We start from the raw sequence: 22,011 nt of genomic DNA, 5'->3' as shown, positions 1-22,011 counted from the left end.
TGTGCATGAAAATCCCAGGAGATCAGCAGTTCTGAGATACTCAAGGCCATCCCATTTGGCACAACAATCATTCCTTGGTCAAAGTCACTTAGATCACATTTCCTCCCCATTCTGATGTTTGGCCTGAACAACAACTGAACCTGTTGACCATGTCTGCATGCCTTTGTGCAGTCATTGGCAGATTAGATATTTGCATTAATTAGTGGGTGTATCGCTGTACCTAATAAAGTGGTCACTGAGTGCATGTTTGGTATAGATGGCAGGCTGGGGTGAGGAACGACATTCGAAGGGATGATTCTTAGGGCAGCAAGTCTGTGGATATTTCTAAGCAACCAGCATTCCCCTCATCCCATCATTATGACTTTCAAGGACTGTGTGTGCTTGCTCTGGCTCTGCTCAATGTCAACCCTTCCAAATTTTCTGGGCCTACTGTGCAAATGTGATTACGCTGTTCAAGAGCTGAGGTTGAGCTCCAAAGAAGAGCAGCGAGAGGCTGCTATTGTTACCATGGAAACATAAAGACTGTCTGCTCGAGCATCGGCTGACAGGAAGAGCTGACCTACTTTCTCCAGAAGGTTGTCAGGCCAGTAGTTAAATGATTTGCTCTACTCCTTCAGAAGCACACTCACCAGCTTATGTCATTGGACCTGGAATTCCTGGAAATGCGGCTCCACTGATTTTGATGAGGTGGCATCTCTACCAACTAGCTTGGCAGAGCTTCGCTCTGGCTGGCTCTGGGTAAAGGGAGATGTGGAGACTGGACAGGATGTCGATCTCTGAGACCATACCTACTTAGCGAGCTAGTCGGTCTTGGTTTAAGCAGACTCTATTTCATCATTGAGCATTCATAATCTCCACTTTCACCTATTTTTAGTAGCGCAGCTGTCAAAACTGAACCAGGACAATTGATATGGCAGCTGGACTTTTAAATTAATCTGTAATTAGATTAGGTTCCTTAAAGTTGTTACAGCTATGGCTGGTAGTGGGGATAAGCCCCCACTATCTATTAAATGCTTCCAATGGCATACGTCTCAAATAGCTTCTAACAACCAGTCCAACTCCTGGCCTTCATCATGTGGCTTAGCTGCTAAGCCTGGTGGAACCATTTGTACTGACAGAAGAAGGGACGAGGGCAGGTTACTGGTGTTGGGTAGTGTAATTGGTGGTAACGTACAGAATTCACAACCACCAATATTGGGCTGGGGTTCACCTTAAGAGGCAGATGTGATGTGATGACGTAATTACGTAAAGGACTTTTACCACACTTATGTTCAGATTTTGATATTCAATGAATGAATTGCTACTGTTTATTTTAAGCCTAAAATGACTCCACTGTTTGATTTGTGAAAACCTACATTGGTGACCCCATGCTCTAGGATGATTCCAAAGTTATCGAACATGTCACTCAATGCAGTCGCTTTGAAACTGCCAGGGACTGCCAAAATATTGTTGCTTGGTTTGTACAAGCCGAGGACCCATGCACGCTGTGAGAAATCTCTGCCAACGACATCAAACATTTCTTTGTGGCAGCGTCACTCAGTAACTCCACAGCTGTACAAGTGGAGAATCTACTAGAACACCTGCCTGATCAGAACAAATACCGATCGCTAAAAACTCACCCTTTTACAGGCTTTTGGACTGTCGGAGTCTGAGTGTGCCGAACATTTGCTCTCCTTGCCTGGCCTCGGTGATGCTAAGCTGCCGGAGCTAATGGACCACACGTTGTCTCTCCTGGGAAATCACCATCCTTGTTTTATTGTTAAAGATCTCTTCATACAGCGAATGCCTGACCAAGTCCACATAGGCCTCACTAATGCAACCATGAAGGGCTATAGGGAGCTTGCTAAAATGGCTGATAGGCTATGCTCAGCTAGGCAACGGCGCATCAGTTCTCTTCCTTTAGCTCAATAAGTCCGGTCAGCAAGGACGCCAACATAAGGACTCCAGTGGCTGTGAAACAGATGATGCTGGGCCTGTGTTTTTACCACACTCACTTTGGTATGAACGTGAGGAAGTTCTGACTGCCTTGCAGCTTCGACAGTGCTAGTGCATCGGAATATCAGAAGACTGGGAACACCGTGGATTCCAGCTGCCAGAGTGGTCTGCTGTTCATTATGGACACCCCTTCAGGGCGACAATTGCTGTGTGACATGGTGCTCAAGCTGTTCACATGGCCGATTGATGAGAAGGCAAAGAGTGCTGATACCCACTGCAGGATTCAGACTTACAGGACATGACCGGTGATGTGGGTGATGTTATACCTGGGACTCTGTCCTGGCTAAAGTGGCTAGACCTCTGCCTGGTGCAGGTTTTCCCACGTGCGTAGACTGGACCAGGAAAAGATGGCGACCTCAGAGGCTGACTTTGCTGAGTTGGAATCGTACGCCGGTCGAATAGCCCCCGGGCTTTGCTCCTCCATATGGTCCCCAAGTCCGATAATGGTTGCAGCCTTTGTGATAATTACTGACACCTTAACCAGGCCACCACCCTGACCATTACCAAGTCCCACGCTTCCAGGACCTTACAGCATGTTCAGCCAGAAAGTTAATTTTTCCAAAGTCGATCTGGTTAGCGGCTATCACCAGGTGCTTGTGTCCTTGGAAGACAGTCCCAAAATGACTGTGATAAACCTGTTTGGCCTCTTTGAGGTTCTGCGCATGCTGTTAGGGCTGAAAGATGCAGCACGGACTTTTCAACGCCCATGCACTCTGTGTTAACAGACTTAGATTTTCTTTTTGTTTACCTGGCTGACATACTGGTCGCCAGAGCATCCAAATCTGAACACGTATCTCATCTCCGCACACTTTTCGAGCAATTAAGCCAACACGGGTTGATTACTAACCAGTTTGGGTTGTCAATCATTGACTTTCTTGGCCATTGCATCTGTGCAGAAGGTGTGAAACCCCTCCCATCAAAAGTAGCCACCGTTATGAATTCCCACTACCCCACACTACTAAAAAACTACAGGAGGTTTTAGGTATGGGGAATTTCTGTCGCTGCTTCATTCTGCGAGCTGCTGAACTTGTTCTCCCCCTGTATGATGTATTTAAAGGCAATACCCTGAATCAAGTGTTTGACTGGTCAGCGGACATGACCATGGCATTTGATGATACCAGACAGGCTCTTTCCAACGCGGCCCGACTGGTGCACCTGCTCCCCAAAGCACCTGTAGCCATTACTACTGACACTTCAGACTATTCTGTGCTGTGCACGATCAGTCTGTTGGAGACGTGTGGTACAGCCGCTCCCCTTCTTCAGCCGTCAGCTCTGTCCCCCCCCCCCCCCCGAAAGGAGTACAGCACATTTGACGTGAGCTTCTCGGTCGCTATCTGGCTGTCCGCCATTTTCATTTTCTTCTAGAGGGTCGCCATTTCACGGCGTTCATTGACCACAAACCCCTCGTGCATGCGATGGCCAAAATACCAGTCTGCACGGCAGCAACACCATCTGGCCTACATATCAGAGTTCACAACTGATGTACAACATATCAAGGGAAGGCGGGAGGAGAAAATAGCAGCGCGCCATGCGCGCGCAGCTCTCCTGTAAAAAATGATATTGTATCCGTTAAATAGGGGCCGTGGACAATTCTGATTTGATGGAGACAGATGTGAAAGCACAGAGGAATATCTGGAGAAATTTCTGAAATGCCTAGTTCACTGCCGCTATTTACTGCACGATCGAGAATCTTCAGAGGGAAGGCCTCAAAGTCCCCAGCTTTGCCTGCTGCTGGCAACCGAGACTGAGGTCGAATCCTTCAGATAGAGATGGTGCTCGGTACTCGGTATCGGAGGGCTGATCGGAGGCTGGAAGTTTTCAGACGACTCAGAGTCGGACTGTGGTCGGGCATGGCAGGGAGAGTTTTCTTCCTTCTCCCGTCTGCGTGAGATGTGGGATTTTCGAGAAACTTTGAACTCTTTTACTGTGCCATGGACTGTTCTTCATCAAGTTATGGTATTGTTGCACTGTTGTAACTAAATGTTATAATTATGTAGTTTTGTTAGTTTTTTCAGTCTTGGGCTGTCTTGTGTCTTATTCACACCAGAGGAATATTGTATCATTTCTTAAAGCATGCATTACTAAATGACAATAAAAAAGGACTGCGTGTCCTCATAACCTAAAATATTGCCCTGGCTCATTGCCTCTCACAGCCAGCCATTGAGGTCATACTCATACGGGTTGATTATGTTGGCATGGCGGCCAGCCAAGCTACTGACCCAGAGGTCCAGCCTCACTGAACAACAGTCACGGGCTGACATTAACTTTGGGGAAGCTGGGCTTTCTCTCCTGTGCGATATCTCAACCGGTTGGCTTCACCCCATAGTGCCCTCAAAATGGAGGCCGACTGTTTTTGACTCCATGCATGGCCTCTCACATCTGGGCCGAAGGCTCTCACAGAAACTGGTTGGACTGAAGTTTGTGTGGCGTGGCCTTAGAAAGGATGGGCGTGATTGGATTGCAATGTAGGGTCAGTGGGGAAAAAACTAACCATATTGGCACCTTTTGATGTCCCTGAGCGACAGTTTGACCATGTCAATGTGGACCTTGTTGGTCCTCTTCCCACTTCCCGCAATTTCACACACCTCCTTACCGTGGTGGACCGTACCATCAGGTGTCCAGGGGTCGTCCGTTTAGCATCGACAATGGCCACTGGCTGGCTTGGGTGCTCATTGGCACCTGGGTGGCTTAGGTTGGCACCACATCTGATATTTTCTCTGATCGCAGTCCTCAATTCATATCAGACCTCTGGGCTGCGATGGCCCAGAGCCTCAGCATTAGGCTACATCACACCATGGTGTATCACCCACAGCCAAATGGCCTATGCGAGCGGTTTTACCGCTCCTTAAGGCTGCTCTGAGAGCTTCCCTGATGGATGTGTCGGTATGATTGTCTCCCACGGGTCCTGTTGGGGCTCAGAACAGCTCTAAAAAAGAACTTACAGTTGTCCGCAGCTGAGTTGGTATACGGGCAACCGTTAGAAGTGCCAGGTGAATTTACTCCTGACACCGTGACTGTCTGGTTGGCCTCTTAAGAGCATTCCACCATCCTCAATAAATTCAAATCCTTTGCACCTATATCTACCTTCCATCATGGCGGACAGCGCTCTTGGGTTCCTGTTGACCTACGTTCCACCTCGTTTGTTTTCATACGTCAAGGTGCTCCCCTTAAACCGGCCCACCAAGATTTGGAGGATTCCGCCACCACGCCCCTGCCGTCACAACATGGCTGTGAACATGTCAACACATGTCTGGATGAGTCAGAGGCACCTGCTGGTCCTCCACCCATGGAACATTGGACCTGAGCCGTGTGGCTCGTCCCAGATCCGTTCAGGCTCACAATGTCGGTTTTAGTGAATCCTGGTGGGGGGCCCGTGTAGGGTAATGTAATTGGTGGAAACGTACAGAATTCATTACCACTGACATTGGGAAGGGGTTCACTTTAAGAGGCTAATCTGACATGATGAGGTAATTACGTAAAGGACTTTTAACAGCTTTTGTTCAGTTTTTGGAGTTCAATAATTGAGTTCCTATGGTTTTTCTTAAACATGTTTTATTTTTGAAAACCTACACTGTCACCTTAAAACCAGTCGCTTCACGCAGATGGAGTTTCATCAGCCATGGTTGGCAGCTCATCTAGGAGAAGGACAACTCTCATCTCACGCCTCACTTGCCTTGTGGTCATACTCACTCATGGGGAAGGCTTTGGGAGTAAACCCTGATGAAAAATCTGGAGCTTGAATCCCTAAGGCAGCCCTACACTGAGATCAACGTTGACTGGCAATTTCTGTGATGCCGCTCGTGCCAAACTGTATCGTTCTCTGCAGTTCCTTTGGATTCATCAACTGCGTGCTACATGGACATCAGCTTGCTCTCCATATTGTGCTGCCCTGGCTTGCGTATCACATAGACAGCAGGGGCACAACATCTACAGCCAACCCCAACCAATAGAGATGTTGCAATTCGTAGACTAGCACTGGCAATAGTGACATTAAACTAACAGAGCCATCTAAGCGTCAAAGTCAATGTAAATTTATTATCAAAGTACATATATGTCACCATATACAACACTTAGAGTTATTTCCTTGCAGGCATTTACATGAAAATGAAGATATACTATTAAATTTATAAAAGCGATATATAAACAAAGACTGACAAGTAATGTGCCCAAGAAGACAAATTGTATAAATAAAAATAATAAATAATACTGAGAACACGAGTTGTAGAGTCTTTGAGTAAGTCTGTAGATTGTGGGAATCAGTTCAGAGTTGAAATGAGTGAAGTTATCCACGCTGGTTCAGGAGCCTGTGATGGTTGTAGGGCGATAACGTAGTGGTGTGGGATCCAAGGCTCCTGTATCTCTTTGCAATGGGAGTAGTGAGAAGAGCATGGCCTGGATGGTGGGGGTCTTTGATAGTGGACGCCACTTTCTCCTGGCAGCTCTCCATGTAGATGTACTCAACGGAAGGGAAGGCTTTGCCTGTGGTGAACTGGGCTACACTCACTATTTTCAGTAGCTTTCTCCGTTCCTGGACATTGATGTTTCAATGCTAGGCCATGATACAACTGGTCAAGAATCTGGTTTAATAATGCCCTTTGGGGAAGAACCTTCCGTCCTTCTATGAGAGTATTGTGCACGATTCTGGTTGCCCAGCTTTAGGATATCTTCATGCTGGAAAAGGTGCAAAAAAGATTCACGAGGAGGTTACAGGGACATGCAAGCTTAAATTATAAAGAGAGGTTTGGTAGCCTGGAACTTTTTTTCTGGAGTGTAGAAGTTTGAGGAGTGACCTTCTGGAACTTTATAAAATCATGATGGGTGTGGATAATTTGGATGGGCAGTCTTTTTCTCAGAGAAGGGGAGTCTAAAACTAGATAGATTAGATTTAAGGTGAGAAGGGAAATATTTAAAATGGACCTGAGTGGCAACTTTTTCCACTGGGGGAATGTGTGGTACATAGCGCAAGCTGTAGAGGTGGATAAAATTAAAAACTTAAAAAAAAAAGGATTAGCTTTATTTGTCATGTGTACATCAAGATATCGAAACATACAGTGAAATGCACTGTTTTTGTCAAATCCAGTCAGTGAGGATTGTGCTGGGAGCAGCCTGCGAGTGTCAGCACGTTTCCGGCACCAACCTAGCATGCTCACAATTCACAAACCCTAACCCATGCGTGGTGGGAATGTGGGAGGGAACCAGGGTATCTGGTACACCATGTGGTCACAGGGAGAACATACAACTCCTCAGAAACAGCAGCAGGAATTGAAACCCTGACTGGTGTTTGCTAGCACCGTAAGTAGCTTGAATTTAACAAATACGTAATCTTGCTGCCCCAGACATTTGAGCAGGTAGATAGACTGGAAAGGACTAGAGGGATGGAGGCCAAACACAGGCAAATAGGACTTGTTCGGATCGACAGTTTGGTCAGCACGGATGAGTTGGGCTAAAGGTGCCTGTTTCCATGCTTTACAATTGTGTAACTCCACAACTTGATCTACATTGTGACCCTGGTCACCACCAACACTCTGAAATATCAGTGATGAACAGTAAATGGTGGGCTTCCCACCAATGGATGAATAATTTATACAAATCCTTCATTCATTCCCTCCTTCACTTCACACTTGTTGCTGCCTCAAGTCGTAAAGTCATAGAATCATAAAACACAAATTCAACCTATATTGACCAGCAGACACCCATTCACATTAATCCCACCTTTCAACACTTTGAATGTCTAATCCTAGATGATATAATGATGTAATGCCAAGGATTTATAAGGCATTGGTCAGACTGCACTTGGAGTAATATGAGCAGTTTTGGGCCCGCTATCTAAGAAAGGACGTATTGGCCTGGATCCCGGAAATGAAAGGATTAACATATGAGGAGCATTTGATGGCTCTAGGCCTGTACTTGCTGGGATTTAGAAGAATTGGGGGGGGGGGGGGGCGGAGTTAATCGTACCCTATCAAATGTTGAAAGGCCTCGAGAGAATGCACATGAATGCATGTTCCCTATAATGGAGAAGTCTAGGACCAGAGGGCACAGCCTCAGAATACAAGAACATCACTTTAGGACAGAGATAAGAAGGCATTTCTTTAGCCAGAGGGTGACGAATCTGTGGAATTCTTTGCTATAGATGGCCGTGGAGACCAAACTATAGGATACACTTAAAGCAGAGGTTGATAGGTTCTTGACTAGTAAGGGCATCTGAAGTTACAGAGAGAATAGGGATGAGAGGGATAATAAATCATCCATGGTCAAATGGCAGAGCAGATTCAATGGGTCAGATGGCTTAAATCTGCTCATACGTCTTATGGTCTTATAGTCTTATCATTCAAATTGTAAAAGCAACTCCAATTCCACTGTCTCTATCCCTCCTTGACTTGTTTCTCCCTTTTGTCCTTATGCCATCACTCTTCGGACAACCGTTGCCTTCCTCAATGTTCCTCACTTCCTTCCTGAGTGGCCTTTGCACATACCCTCCTATCCATCATTCCCACCTGTAAGCAGACATCCCACCTCTCCTGGGAGTTCCGGGTGTCTCCCGCATATCGATGGCGGCTCCCTGATGCCTGCAAATTATATACAATATCCCGGAAATGGATTTTTTACAGAGGGAGAGGGAGAGGGAACAAAAAGAAAGAAAGAAAATGAATGAATCCTGCTTGATCTCTCTTTGTGCTAAGTAGACCTATCAGTTTTCTCTGTGGGCGGGCTTTGCAGTCGACCTCTCTCTCTCTTCCATAGTCCATCAGTTCAGTTACCACTGTCTGTAATGATGCTGAAATCATTCGGATAACTGTCGGTGATGAAGTACAAAAGCCTGGCGAAGAAATTCCCAAGGCTGGCGGTGACAACCTGACTACGTGAGGCTGTCCTATACGGGCAGGGCGCGTTGGCGTCTTAAAGGGGATTAGAGCGGGATTAGAGCAAAATCGTCCGCTAAGACATCTTTAAAAACGCGCTCACAGCAAGCAAATTCTTCGGGGTTTTTTTTCTTGAAACACTTCCACTTACAGGTACATCGAAGCCTGTGATGGGCTGGGTTTAAGCGCAGCCGTTTTCAGAAGAAAAACCGATTTTAATAAGTACCCGGCCCCCACCGAGGTCTCGTCATTAGGACAGCGAACTGTTTACCTGTGCTGTGAACTTCATATGCATTTTGAATTACACTTTATTAAATAATATGGTAATATATTGTTTTATGTGGTGTGTGTGATACATGTATTGTGACTACACCGTGGTCCGGACAGAGGTTGTTTCATTTGTGGACAATCAGCCGGATGACAGTAAACTTGGACTTGAAGATACAGAACTTCTAAGTCACTCATTTAAAATCCCCCATTTCGATGTAAAAAAGTAAGTTCTGATCCTGATTATTGCAGGCTGTGTGTGTGTGTGTGTGTGTGTGTGTGTGTGTGTGTGCGTGCGTGTGTGTGTGTGTGTGTGTGTGTGTGCGTGCGTGTGTGTGTGTGTGTGTGTGTGTGTGTGTGTGCGTGTGTGACTGCAGATGTACATGCGATCGGATGTTGTCCGAATGGACGTTAAGCAGCGCACACCTGTGATAAGGATATGCCTTATGCTTTTATTTCTTTTAGGGACCACAACATATTAGGGAGGCTAAGCGCAGGGAAGGTTGCTCAGGTATTTCAGTTCTTTTCAGCAGAAAACCAAAGTCGAACAGAGAAGGTCACTAGAGCTGAGGTGTACTTTACATCTTTCATCGTTGAGCATAACCTGCCATTCCAGGTGTGTAAACACACAGGCAAGCTATTCAGGAAAATGTTTCCTGATTCAGAAATAGCAAAGGACTATGCCCCTCATCAACCAAGGCAGCAGCTATTGTGAACATGGCACATTAAGACAGAATTCAGAAGTCAGCTGTCTCACAAAACACTTGTGAATCTGATGTCTTGCAAAATTAACAAATTCATTGACACAGACTGCCATGAGGTTGAGACTTCCGGTTGAGACCTCCCTGAAATGAGTTTTTGCAGCGTGGGATGTCTGTGTAAGGTTCTCCTGAGAGGTGCAACGCCCTGTTGGGGAGACCAGAAACATGCAAAGTACAGGCCGTGCACAGGTTATGAAGCCGACTTACAGACATGCCTACATACGATCAAGGTCCTCTGACAATATGAAATTCAAAAATCCAGCCAACACATAAACATTCTATCCTATGAACAGCAGATGTAGTTTCTCTTTCCTGTTTTATTAATTGCTCTCTCTTGTCAGACTTACGTCCTTTTGATACCATTCATGACAAAGTTGTTGAGGTGTTACCATAGCAAGTAATTTTTGTTTATTTTCCAACATGGAATGAAGGAGGGAGGAAGACCGTGGAAACAGGACTGCTCTCAGCACTTGAATCAGACAGCTTGATTGGTTCTTGATTGGACACAGCGTCAAAGGTTATGGGGAGAAGGCTGGGGAGTGAGGCTGAGGAGGGGAAAAGAGGGTCAACCTTGATTGAGTGGCAGAGCAGACTCGATGGGCCAAATGGCTTAATACTGCTCCTATGTCTTCTGGTCTTGTGGACATGATGAGTCACTGCTATAAAATAGGATTCATATGGATGTTGCTTGGGCAGAATGGCCTTCCATTTTTGTATGAGGCTATGACTTTATGATTGCATGAGAAAATGGACAAAGCAGTAGCAGAGATAAATCAACCTTTAAAAACAGAACTTGTTTATAACCCAGGATGGCCTGATTTCAAATCTCCCTCTTTCTCTCTCTCTTTGCTTTTCCCCTTTTTCTCCTTCCCTCTTTCTTTCTCTCTCTCTCTCTCTCTTCCCCTCCCCTCTTCTTCCCCCTCTCTGTGAATGGTGATTGCTAAAACAGTACTTCAGGGGTGTATATGGAGCAGGTGCTTTATGGGTCATAAACCTTTCCAGCATTTTGTGATTAGTTTTTACCACTCAACTACAGGAGGAATTTTCAGTCCTTCTCTTTGGGATTGCGATCCGGACTGGAAACCAACATCTCCCAAATTGGGAAACACTGAGGCCTGATGCAGGTTCTTGTCCCGAAGTGTCAACATGGCTTTTTTTGTTTCCTCAGACGCTGCCCGATTCAAGTTCCTCCAGCCAGATTAAGAGGTCCACAGTCTCAATTTCTGGAACCACAGGTTGCTTCGTGCATCATGTCCATGTCACCAGCTGATTGACCAGTAAGCAGGAATTGTGAAGAGAAAGCAGCAGCAACAGCTGTACGTACGGAGTCAGGACAATCCCCTTGTCCCTAGTGTGAATGTCTCTGCTGTTCAAGAACTGGCCTCCACAATCACTTCCAAACACACATCAGATGAGCTGCACAAACATAATCATCATTGTCGAAATCGACAGGCAACCAACTGATTTTTTTTAGACAATGCACAACATTCCAGAGTGCAGTGCGTAATAACAACACTGGTAACAGATCTTCGCTGGAAAATTCCAGAATCTTGTTATTCTTTGATGTGATATGTGTGTTACTGTAATTCCCTCTGGGAAGGGAAGTAGTTCCTTTTTGTAGAACAGGCCGACTAGGCCACTATTTATAATCATCATAATAAAATGGAAAATAAAACCTGGGCTATTTCTGGCTTTGACGGGGGCCATCTTAGTGAAGGTTGTAAGGTTAAAAGGAGATTAAGTTATTTTGGTTTTATTCGGAATTTCATCTGTAATGCAAATCTCCTCTGTAATACAAATCTAAGACCGGACAGCTTGGGGAGAGGTAAGCAGAAGGACAATAGAAGGCAAAGGGCTGAAAGAGTTGGAAACTAATGTAGATAATAAACTGATCAAGAAAGTAAGAGGGAGATTAAGTATATCTGAGAGAACATAGCAACTAGTAAAGATCTGAGAGAAAGACAGCAACGTAGGGATGCAAAAATGTAGGAAAGAGAGAGACAGAAAGAGGGAATGAGATGTGTGGGGGTAAAGAGGATAGGAGAGAAAGGATTGGGAAGAGAGAGAACGAGGGCAAGAGAGACAATACAAGGGAAAAGGGAGGGGGAGAGAGATGGGGAAGGGAGAGAAAGGACGTAAAAGAGGGAGAGAGAGAAAAGGGGGGGTCAAGACAACGTTATTGAATGATCTGAGAGAAGGCAGCATCCAACAAAGATACTGAAAGGAAGAGAGACAGAGACGGAGAGAGACGCACACACAGGATAATGTAGAGTCAGAAAGATAGATAAGGAAAAGAGTGCTAGAGAAAGAGAGAGAGAGAGAGACAGGGAAGGGGGGGGAGAGAGAGACAGGGAAGAGGGGAGGGGGGAGAGAGAATTAAAGTGCTGTGGGCTGAAATGAACAGTACCGATTAGCAGTGGCATTGGACAAGAGAGGAGAGAGAAGAACTTGAACATGGTAGAAAAGTGCTTTCAAGAGGACAAGTGAAATAGTCCCTCCTGAGAAGCTGGTAGCTAAACTGGCTTTAATTACAATTCATGTTCATGTCGCACTTGGCACCATGCCAGCCAGCCTGATATGGATGACCTTATTTTTTTTGTTTAGCTGTAAAGCCTGTTTTGAAACAAAAATAAATAGGAACAAGAACCCGGGGGTTGGAAGGACAGGTTCTGCTACGTTAGCTCTGGAGCGCTCCAGCTAAGCCTAGATTGCAGCTGACGGAAGGGGCAGGCACATTGTCTGAATGTGAATCAGCAGGCAAGAGAAAGGGTGAGGCCAACATCTGTTTGTGCATATGATATCACAAGGACTATGCTATATGCCTGAGTGAAGAGTTCACAGAGGACATACTCCCGTTCCAAAGTCACGATACAACATGGAAAGGTCATAAATTGCATTAGGTGATTGTCATCTAAAATCTCCTGTTTCATTAGATAATCCAGAATCAGACTTATTGAACCACATCAGTTGATTGACCCTTTCACTTATCCAAAATCATGGCCTTAAATTTGAGCTCCATGTTGTAAGACATAGAGTTCAAACCCATGTACACTCAGTAATGTTATCCGATACACCTGTACGTCTGCTGTTAATGAAAATATCTAATCAGCCAATCATGTGGCAGAAACTCAATGCATAAAAGCACGCAGACATGGTCAAAAGGCTCAGTGGTTGTTTAGACCAAACATCAGAATGGGGACAAAATGTGATCTAAGTGTCTTTGACCATGGAATGATAGTTGATGCCAGACGGGGTGGTTTGAGTATCTCAGAGACTGGTGATTTCCTGAGGTTTTCACACATAACAGTCTCTAGAGATGACAGAAAATGATGCAAAAAGCAAAAAACATCCAGTGAGTGGTAGTTCCGTGGTGAAAACGTCTTGTTAATGACAGAAGCCAGATGAGAATGGCCAGGCTGGTTCAAGCTGACAGGAAGGCAACAGTAACTCAATTCATCACACGTAACAACATGACAAAAGTGGAATGCAGAACCACATCTCTGTATGCACAACACAAGGTATGAACCTTGAAATGAGTTGGACTACAGTATTTTTTATATATAAAAAGAAGATAGTTAGTATGAAGTGATGGAAAGAAGGTGTGGGACAAGGGCTGGCAGAGGAAAGGTGGAGGAGACAGTGACTGGGAGGTGGTAGGTGGAGGTGTCAAAGGGTTGATTATAATGGAATCTGGTTGGAGAGGAATTGAGCGAAGGAAGTGGGGAGAGCAGATGGGAATAGCAGGGGTGCAGACCCAGTGGGAGGAATGTGTGGGGGATGGGGATAATGATCTATCTTTATTTTTAATGTTTAGTTTTATTTGTCACATGTACATCGAAACATTGAGACTTACAGTGAAATGCATCATTTGCATGAGCGACCAACACCGTCCAAGGATGTGCTGGGGGCAGCCCACAAGGGCTGCCACGCTTCCAGAACCAACATGGCATGCCCATAACTTACTAACCCTGACCTGTACGTCTTTGGAATGTGGGAGGAAAGCAGAGCACCGGGAGGAAACCTGCAAGGCTATGGGGAGAATGTACAAACTCCTTACAGACAGTGGATGCACTGAAAGGCATTACACTAAATGCCACACTGCTGATAAAAAGATATAATGAGTGGGAGGAAGAGGAACAAAACAAGGCGAGGGGGAGGGGCTGTGGAAGTCAGAGAATTCAGCGTTCGTGTCTTTGGAACTTCGGCTGCGTGCATCGACAGTGAGTTGGGGGTAGTGAGGGAGGGTTGTGCTGATGCATTGGAGGAATAAACTGATGTAATGAGGATTTCAGCCAGATACGTCCACGATTCACCCAGTGCCCTCTTAGTTTCCCCGGAGACAGCGTCTGTGCAATTTATTGTCACAGACATCTGTGGAAGTCAAGTCAATGGATATATTTAAAGTGGAGATTGATAGGTTGTTGATTATTGAGGGCATTAAAGGTTATGGGGAGAAGGCAGGAAACTGAGGTTGAGAGATAGTAAATCAGCCATGATGGAATGGCAGAGCAGGCATGTCTCATGGTCTTTATGTCTTATTATAGCACCTCAACTTCAAAGTTCAATGTTCAAAATGAATTTATTATCAAAGTACATATGTCACCATATACAACCCTGAGATTCATTTTCTTGTGGACAATCACAGTAAATACAAGGAACACAACAGAATCTCTCAAAGACCACACCCAGCAGGACATTGAAACATATAAGATTATTAAGGGATTGGACACGCTGGAGGCAGGAAACATGTTCCCGATGTTGGGGGAGTCCAGAACCAGAGGCCACAGTTTAAGAATAAGGGGTAGACCATTTAGAACGGAGTTGAGGAAAAACTTTTTCACACGGAGAGTTGTGGATCTGTGGAATGCTCCTCAGAAGGTTGTGGAGGCCAATTCTCTGGATTCTTTCAAGAAAGAGTTAGATAGAGCTCTTAAAGATAGCGGAGTCAAGGGATATGGGGAGAAAGCAGGAACTGGATACTGATAGTGGTTGATCAGCCATGATCACAGTGAATGGCGGTGCTGGCTTGAAGGGCCGAATGGCCTATTCCTGCACCTATTGTCGATTGTCAATAAACAATGTGCAAAGAAACCCAACAAATTGTGCAAATAAAAAAAATGAGAAAAATAATAATACATAAATGAGCAGTAAATATCAAGAACAAGAGAGAAAAAGTTCCTGAAAGTGAATCAAGATCAGTGGAAGCTTTTCAGTGATGGGGCCAGCGACATCTTCAGAGCCAGGGACTCAACACTGAATTCGACAATTTTATGTAGTCAGCCTTTCCTGTTTGAATTTAAGATGTAGTGGTAGGCCATTCGGCCCCTCATACCTGTTCTACTATTAGACCATAAGACAGACCATGCTGTGCAAGCTGTAAGGTCATATGGTTCCCTGGCAATTGAAAGGATGTTCTAATAAAGGTGGAAACATTTATATTCAGGGATGAACAGCAGGTGGAACTGAGATAACAGGAAGGGTTGATGATTAGAAAAATTGGAGATGTCATAACTCTGAAATGAAAAAAAGTTGTAGGGAGAAAGCTCAGCAGGTCAGGCAGCAAGCTTGACCTGAAACACGAATTCTGTTTCGCTTCTGTTGGGACTGGTGGATCTGCTGAGTGTTTCTGGCATGTGTTACGTGCTACAGAGCCGGAGGAGGTTACAGAGAGAAATTTTAAAGAGGAGGGTGAGAGCTTCAAATTAACCTCATCGCTCACTTGGGTGTGGTTCCGATCCTGAATCATGCCTGTTAAATTAGCTCAGCTGTTTTCAAACTGAACAAGTGGTTAGAAAGGGAGTCAAACATGCTGATTAAATTAGGACACTTACGCTCCAGAAAAGCAGGTCGCTAAACTGGGTCAGCGCCTGAGAGAGAGGAAAACTGAGATAGAGAGCGAGAAAGCAGAGCAGCACTGCTATGAGGACTAAGTAACTGACACTGCTCATAACAGCAACTGCAATGTTGAATCAAATTCTTAACAGGTTTCAAATCAGCTGGATATGGATGGGTAAATTCCTCTGATAAAATGGAAAGAGGTGTGTTTACTTAATGAAAATACTTGACATAGCAAGAACTCCAGAGATGACATGATAAACGGGAATGAGATTTCCTGCATGTAATTAATGCATACCACACGTCCAGTTCACTGGGTTCTTTGCTGATGTTACCTCACATGGAGTTAACTATCAAAACCATAGGACATAGGAGCAGAATTAGGCCATTTGATCCATCCAGTCTGCTCTGCCATTCCATCATGGCTGATTTATTTATTCAAGGATACAGCGCTGTCTAGTAACCGCCAGTTTAACTCTAACCTAATTACGGGATAGCATACAATGACCAATTAACCTACTAGCTAGTGCATCTTTTGACCTTTTGGCTGTGGGAGTAAACTGGAGCACCTGGGAAAAAAACACATTCATTCCACTGGCCTGCCCTTCTCCCTGTAACATTGAATCCCCTGACTAATCAAGAACCTATCAACCTCTGTTTTAAATGTACCCAATGACTTGGCCCCCTCAGTCATCTGTGGCAATGAATTTCACAGATTCACCGCCCTCTAGTTAAAGAAGTGACCCCCATTGGTGCCATAGTAACATAGCAGTTAACACGAGGCTGTCACAGCTCAGAGACGTCAACGCTCGGAGCTCAATTTCGGAACCATCTGTAAGGAATTTGTACCTGCTTCCCGCGCCCATGACTAAGTGGGCTTCCTTCGGGTGTTCGAGTTTTCTCCCACAGTCCGAAGATGAACCAGTTAGTAGGTTAACTCATCGTTGTAAATTATCTTGTGACTAGGCTAGCGTTAAATAGCTGGGTTGCTGGGCGACGCATCTTGTGGGCCAGAAGGGCCTGTTTCAAGCTGTATCTCTAAAAATTAAAAAAATGCTTTATTTCTAGCCACTAAGTAGCTAAATGAGAATTTCTCTATTCATTATTCACAATAATAAAACTAACACTCCTGGAATAGCCTTGTAGACCATGTCAGTGCCTGGGGTGATTACTATGGAGGTTGTGCCTTGCACTCTCCTTCGTTTGTTGACAGGATATCACCTCAGTTACTCTTCATATTCATTCTACTCAACTATTCTGCAAGAGGATCTTCATAATCTTCCTTATGATATCGTCCCATGATCCTCTCGTATCCCTTTTGCCAATCACCTGTCCAGTTCTTGGCTCCATCCCTCCCCCTCCTGTCTTCTCCTATCATTTTGGATCTCCCCCTCCCCCTCCCACTTTCAAATCTCTTACTAGCTCTTTCAGTTAGTCCTGATGAAGGGTCTCGGCCCGAAACGTCGACTGTACCTCTTTCTATAGATGCTGCCTGGCCTGCTGTGTTCACCAGTAACTTTTATGTGTGTTGCTTGAAATTTCAGCATCTGCAGATTTCCTCCTGTTTGTGATTATGATATTGTTTCTCCCTTTCCCTATTCTTGGCATGTCATTTTACAGTTAGACAAGACATTGGTAAGACCAAATTTGAAGTACTGTGTGTAGTACTGGTCACCCTGCTAAAGGAAGAATGTTACTAAACTATAGAGGATGCCGAAAGGATGTACATGGACCTTCACAACACGCTGGAGGAACTCAGCAGGTCAGGCAGCATCCGTGGAAAAGATCAGTTGACGTTTTGGGCCGGAACCCTTCGCCAGGACTGTAGAAGGAAGGGGCAGAAGCCCTTTAAGGAAGGTGGGGGAGGGTGGGAAGGAGAAGGCTGGTAGGTTCCAGGTGAAAAACCAGTAAGGTGAAAGATAAAGAGGTGGGGTAGGGGAAGCAGGGAGGTGATAGGCAGGAAAGGTGAAGAAGGAATAGAGGAAAACACAATGGGTAGTGGAAGGAGGCGGAACCAAGAGGGAGGTGGTAGGCAGCTGGGGGAGGGGGCAGAGTGACATAGGGATAGGGGAAGGGAGGGGGAGGGAATTACCAGAAGCTGGAGAATTCTATGTTCATACCAAGGGGCCGGAGACTACCTAGACGGTATATGAGGTGTTGCTCTTCCAACCTGAGTTTAGCCTCATCATGGCAGTAGAGGAGGCCATGTATGGACATATCTGAATGGGGGTGTGAAGCAGAGTTGAAGTGGGTGGCTACTGGGAGATCCTGCCTGTTGTGGCGGACGGAGTGGAGGTGCTCGACGAAGCGTTCCCCCAATCTGTGTCGGGTTTCACCAATGTAGAGGAGGCTGCACCAGGAGCACCGGATGCAATAGATGACTCCAACAGACTCACAAGTGAAGTGTTGCCTCATTTGGAAGTACATGGACCTTGCAGGACTGGATGACTTGGGATATAGGGAAAAGCTGGATATGCTGAGACAATTTCCCTAGTGCTTAGGAAGCTTCAGACCAGAGAGGACGAGGGCTGGTGAACACCCCCCCCCCCCCCCCCCCCCCACCGTCAGGTCAGTGGGTCATCCGCAGGTTCCAGGATGAGAATTCTATGCAGGCAGAAGGTACAAGGGCTGGTGACCCTTTAGGGTCAAATCAGCGAGAATGGAGTTCAAGGTGTTTGTGGACCTCATTCATCATCTTCAGTGAGTCCTTGGGTCAAGTCCAAAGATCATTCGGAGGTCGAGAGCCCCAAATCTGGGATTCCACTGGAGAAGTTGAAGCCCGATGTCTGTGACTCTGTGAGTCCACTGGACCCTGGAGACAGCTGTCCTGGGGTTAGGGGGACGATGTGTCATGTGTGAGGTTGGGTGGGAGGGAGTAAAGGGGCTCGTTTTGCTGTTGACTCTGTTTTGTTCTGTTCTCTGCCGAGCTTTGTGGGCACGCTAGGTTGGCGGCGGAATGCGTGGCAACTCTTGCAGGTTGCACCCAGCTCATCCTTGGGCGTGTTGATTGTTAACGCAAATGAGGCATTTTGCTGTGGGTACATGTTTTCATGTGCGTGTGATAAACAAATGAATCTGAAACAGGAGAACATCTGCAGATGCTGGGAACCCAAAGCAGCACACATGAAATGCTGTAGGAACTCAACTGGTCAGGCAGCATCCATGGAAAGGAGCAAACAGTGAACGTTTCCTGCCGGGACCCTTCTTCAGCACTGAGAGGGAAGTGGCGGAGATACCTGAATTAAAAGTTGGGGGGGTAAGGGAAAAAGGCTAGCTGGCAGGTGATAAGTGTGACTTTGCAGATGCTTGTAAAATCACGAGGGGCATAGATAAAGTGGATGGTCACAGGGTAGGGGAGTCTAAAACCACAGGGTATTGGTTTAAAGTGGAAGAGGAATGATTTAAAAGGGAGATCTTTCTCTCCCAGAGAGGTAGTGTGTACTTGGAATGAGCTTCTGGATGAAGTTGTTGAAAAAGGTACAATAACAGTATTTAAGAGCTACTTGGATAAACACATGGATACAAAAGTTTTAGAGATATTTAGGAGAAATGTAGGCAAGTGGAGCTAGCTTAGATGGGCTTCTGTGCTGAAGTTGTTACGACATGCACCCAACCGTGCCAGCTCCCGGCATTTAGACACTCTAACTCTGCAGAATATGGATAGCTGTTGTGGCCCCTTAAGAGTTTGGGACCATCCCGCTAATTGGCAATCACGTTTTGGGTGCCAAGAAGTGAGCTTTTGAAGAGCACCTAAACCGAGGATTGGTATTCCATCATAAGCCTAACTAGAGATATCGCTGTTGCTCAGTTCTCGTTCCAGCCTCAGATATTCCAGCACTTGGGTCCAAACTATCCTCGACAAGGCCTCTTGTCAAGGATGTGAGGGGGAAGATTTTTTTCAGAGTGGTGGATGCCTGGGATGGTGGTGGAGGCAAGTACATTAGAGACTTCTAGGAGAAGTTTGGGTCGGCACAAAGTTGTAAGGAGGATGAGGGGATATGGACAGAGTGTAGGTAGGAGGGATTATATTTGGGTGCTTTTGACTTGCTTTTTATCTCGTTTGGCACAATGTTATGGGCTGAATGCTGTACTGTTCTATAATGGGCGGTATCTCACTGAAATGTATCAAATATTGAAAGGCCTAGATAGATTGGAAGTGCAGAGTATGTTCCTAATAGCGGGGGAGTCTAGGACCAGAGGGCTCAGTTTTAGAATAAAAGGACGTCCCTTTAGAACAGAGATGAGCAGGAATTTCTTTAGCCAGAGGCTGGAGAATCTTTGGAATTCATTGTCATAGATAGCAATGAAAACCAAGCCACATGATTGGCTGATTAGATATTTACATTACCGAGCAGGTGTACAAGTCTACCTAATAAAATATAAAATGACAACTGATATATATATATATCTCAGTTACATACACATATATATATATACATACACATACACACACACAGTATATATAATTTATAGCATATATACTATAAATTACAATAAAATACAATGAATTACAGTAAGAAATACACATATATATTTCCTTATTGTAATTTATAGTGCATTTTATGTATTGCCATGTACTGCTGCCACAAAACAAATGCTTCATGACATTTGCCAGTGATAATAAACCTGATTCTGACCCTAATTCTCATTTGTAGCGTCACCCCCTTTTAAATAAACATTCAGACATGGTTACTGCTTTGTTTTTTTTATTTAATTCAGTGTTGTTTGAAAATCAAATGAAAGTAAAAAGCTATACAACATGACAGCTCTTTACATAATTTACAAGGGACAGTAAAAAAAATCATTCAAGGTCAAATCTTTGACAGAAGGTAGAGGCTTTGGAATTAACACAAAACAATTTGAAATACCAGGACATTATGCCTGTTTATAAACGCAAACACCTAGTCAAAATTAACAATCTAACACGTAAATGATTGAAACAAAGTGTACACTCTGTGCTCTCAGACCGGGTGGTCAAACCCCAGGGAGGCGAGATCCTTTATAAAACATTGAAGATTGTCAAACAGATGAACAAATATACAATGCTGATTTTGTGGCTAGAACATTTTTGCATACAAGGTCAAAATCTCTCATGTGTAAATGAGGCAATTAGTTGAAGGTCTTCCAGTCTGAGGAGAGATAGCTTCACTAGCAATCTTCCTACTGCAGTATCTCTCCGTGTGAATGTACAAATTTGCTCATGTCTCCTTTCTTTAATAAGATATGACAGCCAGAACAATAAAAGACCCAACAACACATCTGAAGTTTGTGTGAGAACAGAGGAACCTGACGGGATATGTGGCAGGGTACATCAAGAGACCAGATGGCACCCTGAGATTCATATATAAATGCTTACACCTGTACAAAATACCTCTAACACTGGTCACTTAACTAAAGAATTTTGCGAAAGCCCTTGAGAGTACAGAAGTGAGATGAATTGGCTGGTTGAGTGGTGTTTCAACAACAACAACCTTTCACTCAATGCCAGTAAGACCAAGGAACTGATTGTGGACTTCAGAAAGGGGAAGTCGAGGGAACACACATCATTCCTCATTGAGGGGGTCAGCAGTGGAAAGAGTGAGCAGTTTCAAGTTCCTGGTTCTCAACATTTCTGAAGATCTATCCAAGGCTCAACATATTGATGCAATTACAATGAAGGCACGGCAGAGGGTATATTTCATAAGGAGCTTGAGGAGATTTGGTGTGTCACTAAAAACTCTAGCAAATTTCTACAGGTGTACTGTGGAGAACGTTCTAACTGGTTGCATCATCTTCTGGTACAGAGGAGCCACTGCACAGTATCAAAAAAACTGCAGAGGGTTGCAAACTCAGCCAGCTTCATTATAGGCACTAGCCTCCCTGGCATCGAGGACATCTTCAAAAGGTAATGCCTGAAAAAGTCTGCATTCATCATTGAGGATCCTCATCATCCATTACCATGAGAGAGGACGTACAGGAACCTGAAGACACACACTCATTTTAGAAACAGTTTCTACTCCACTGTCATCAGATTTCTGAATGGACAATGAACCAACCTACCAACATGACCTCACTATTTTTGCACTACTTCTTTAATATTATATATACACACAGGTATATTTTTCATGCATTTTGTGTATTGCACTGTACTGCTGCCGCAAACAACACATTTCATGGCACATATGCCTGTGATATTAAGCCTGATTCTGAGAGGGTGCAGAATAGATTCCTTCGAAAGGATCTATTCGATAAGGATATGATAAGGAAACCCATCTCTGGGGTTAGACTGGTGAATGTGAGGAAGGTAAAGG

The sequence above is a fragment of the Mobula birostris genome, chromosome 32, assembly GCF_030028105.1.
Source record: "Mobula birostris isolate sMobBir1 chromosome 32, sMobBir1.hap1, whole genome shotgun sequence".
Lineage (NCBI taxonomy): Eukaryota > Metazoa > Chordata > Chondrichthyes > Myliobatiformes > Myliobatidae > Mobula > Mobula birostris.
Note: the sequence above shows the minus strand (reverse complement) of the source record.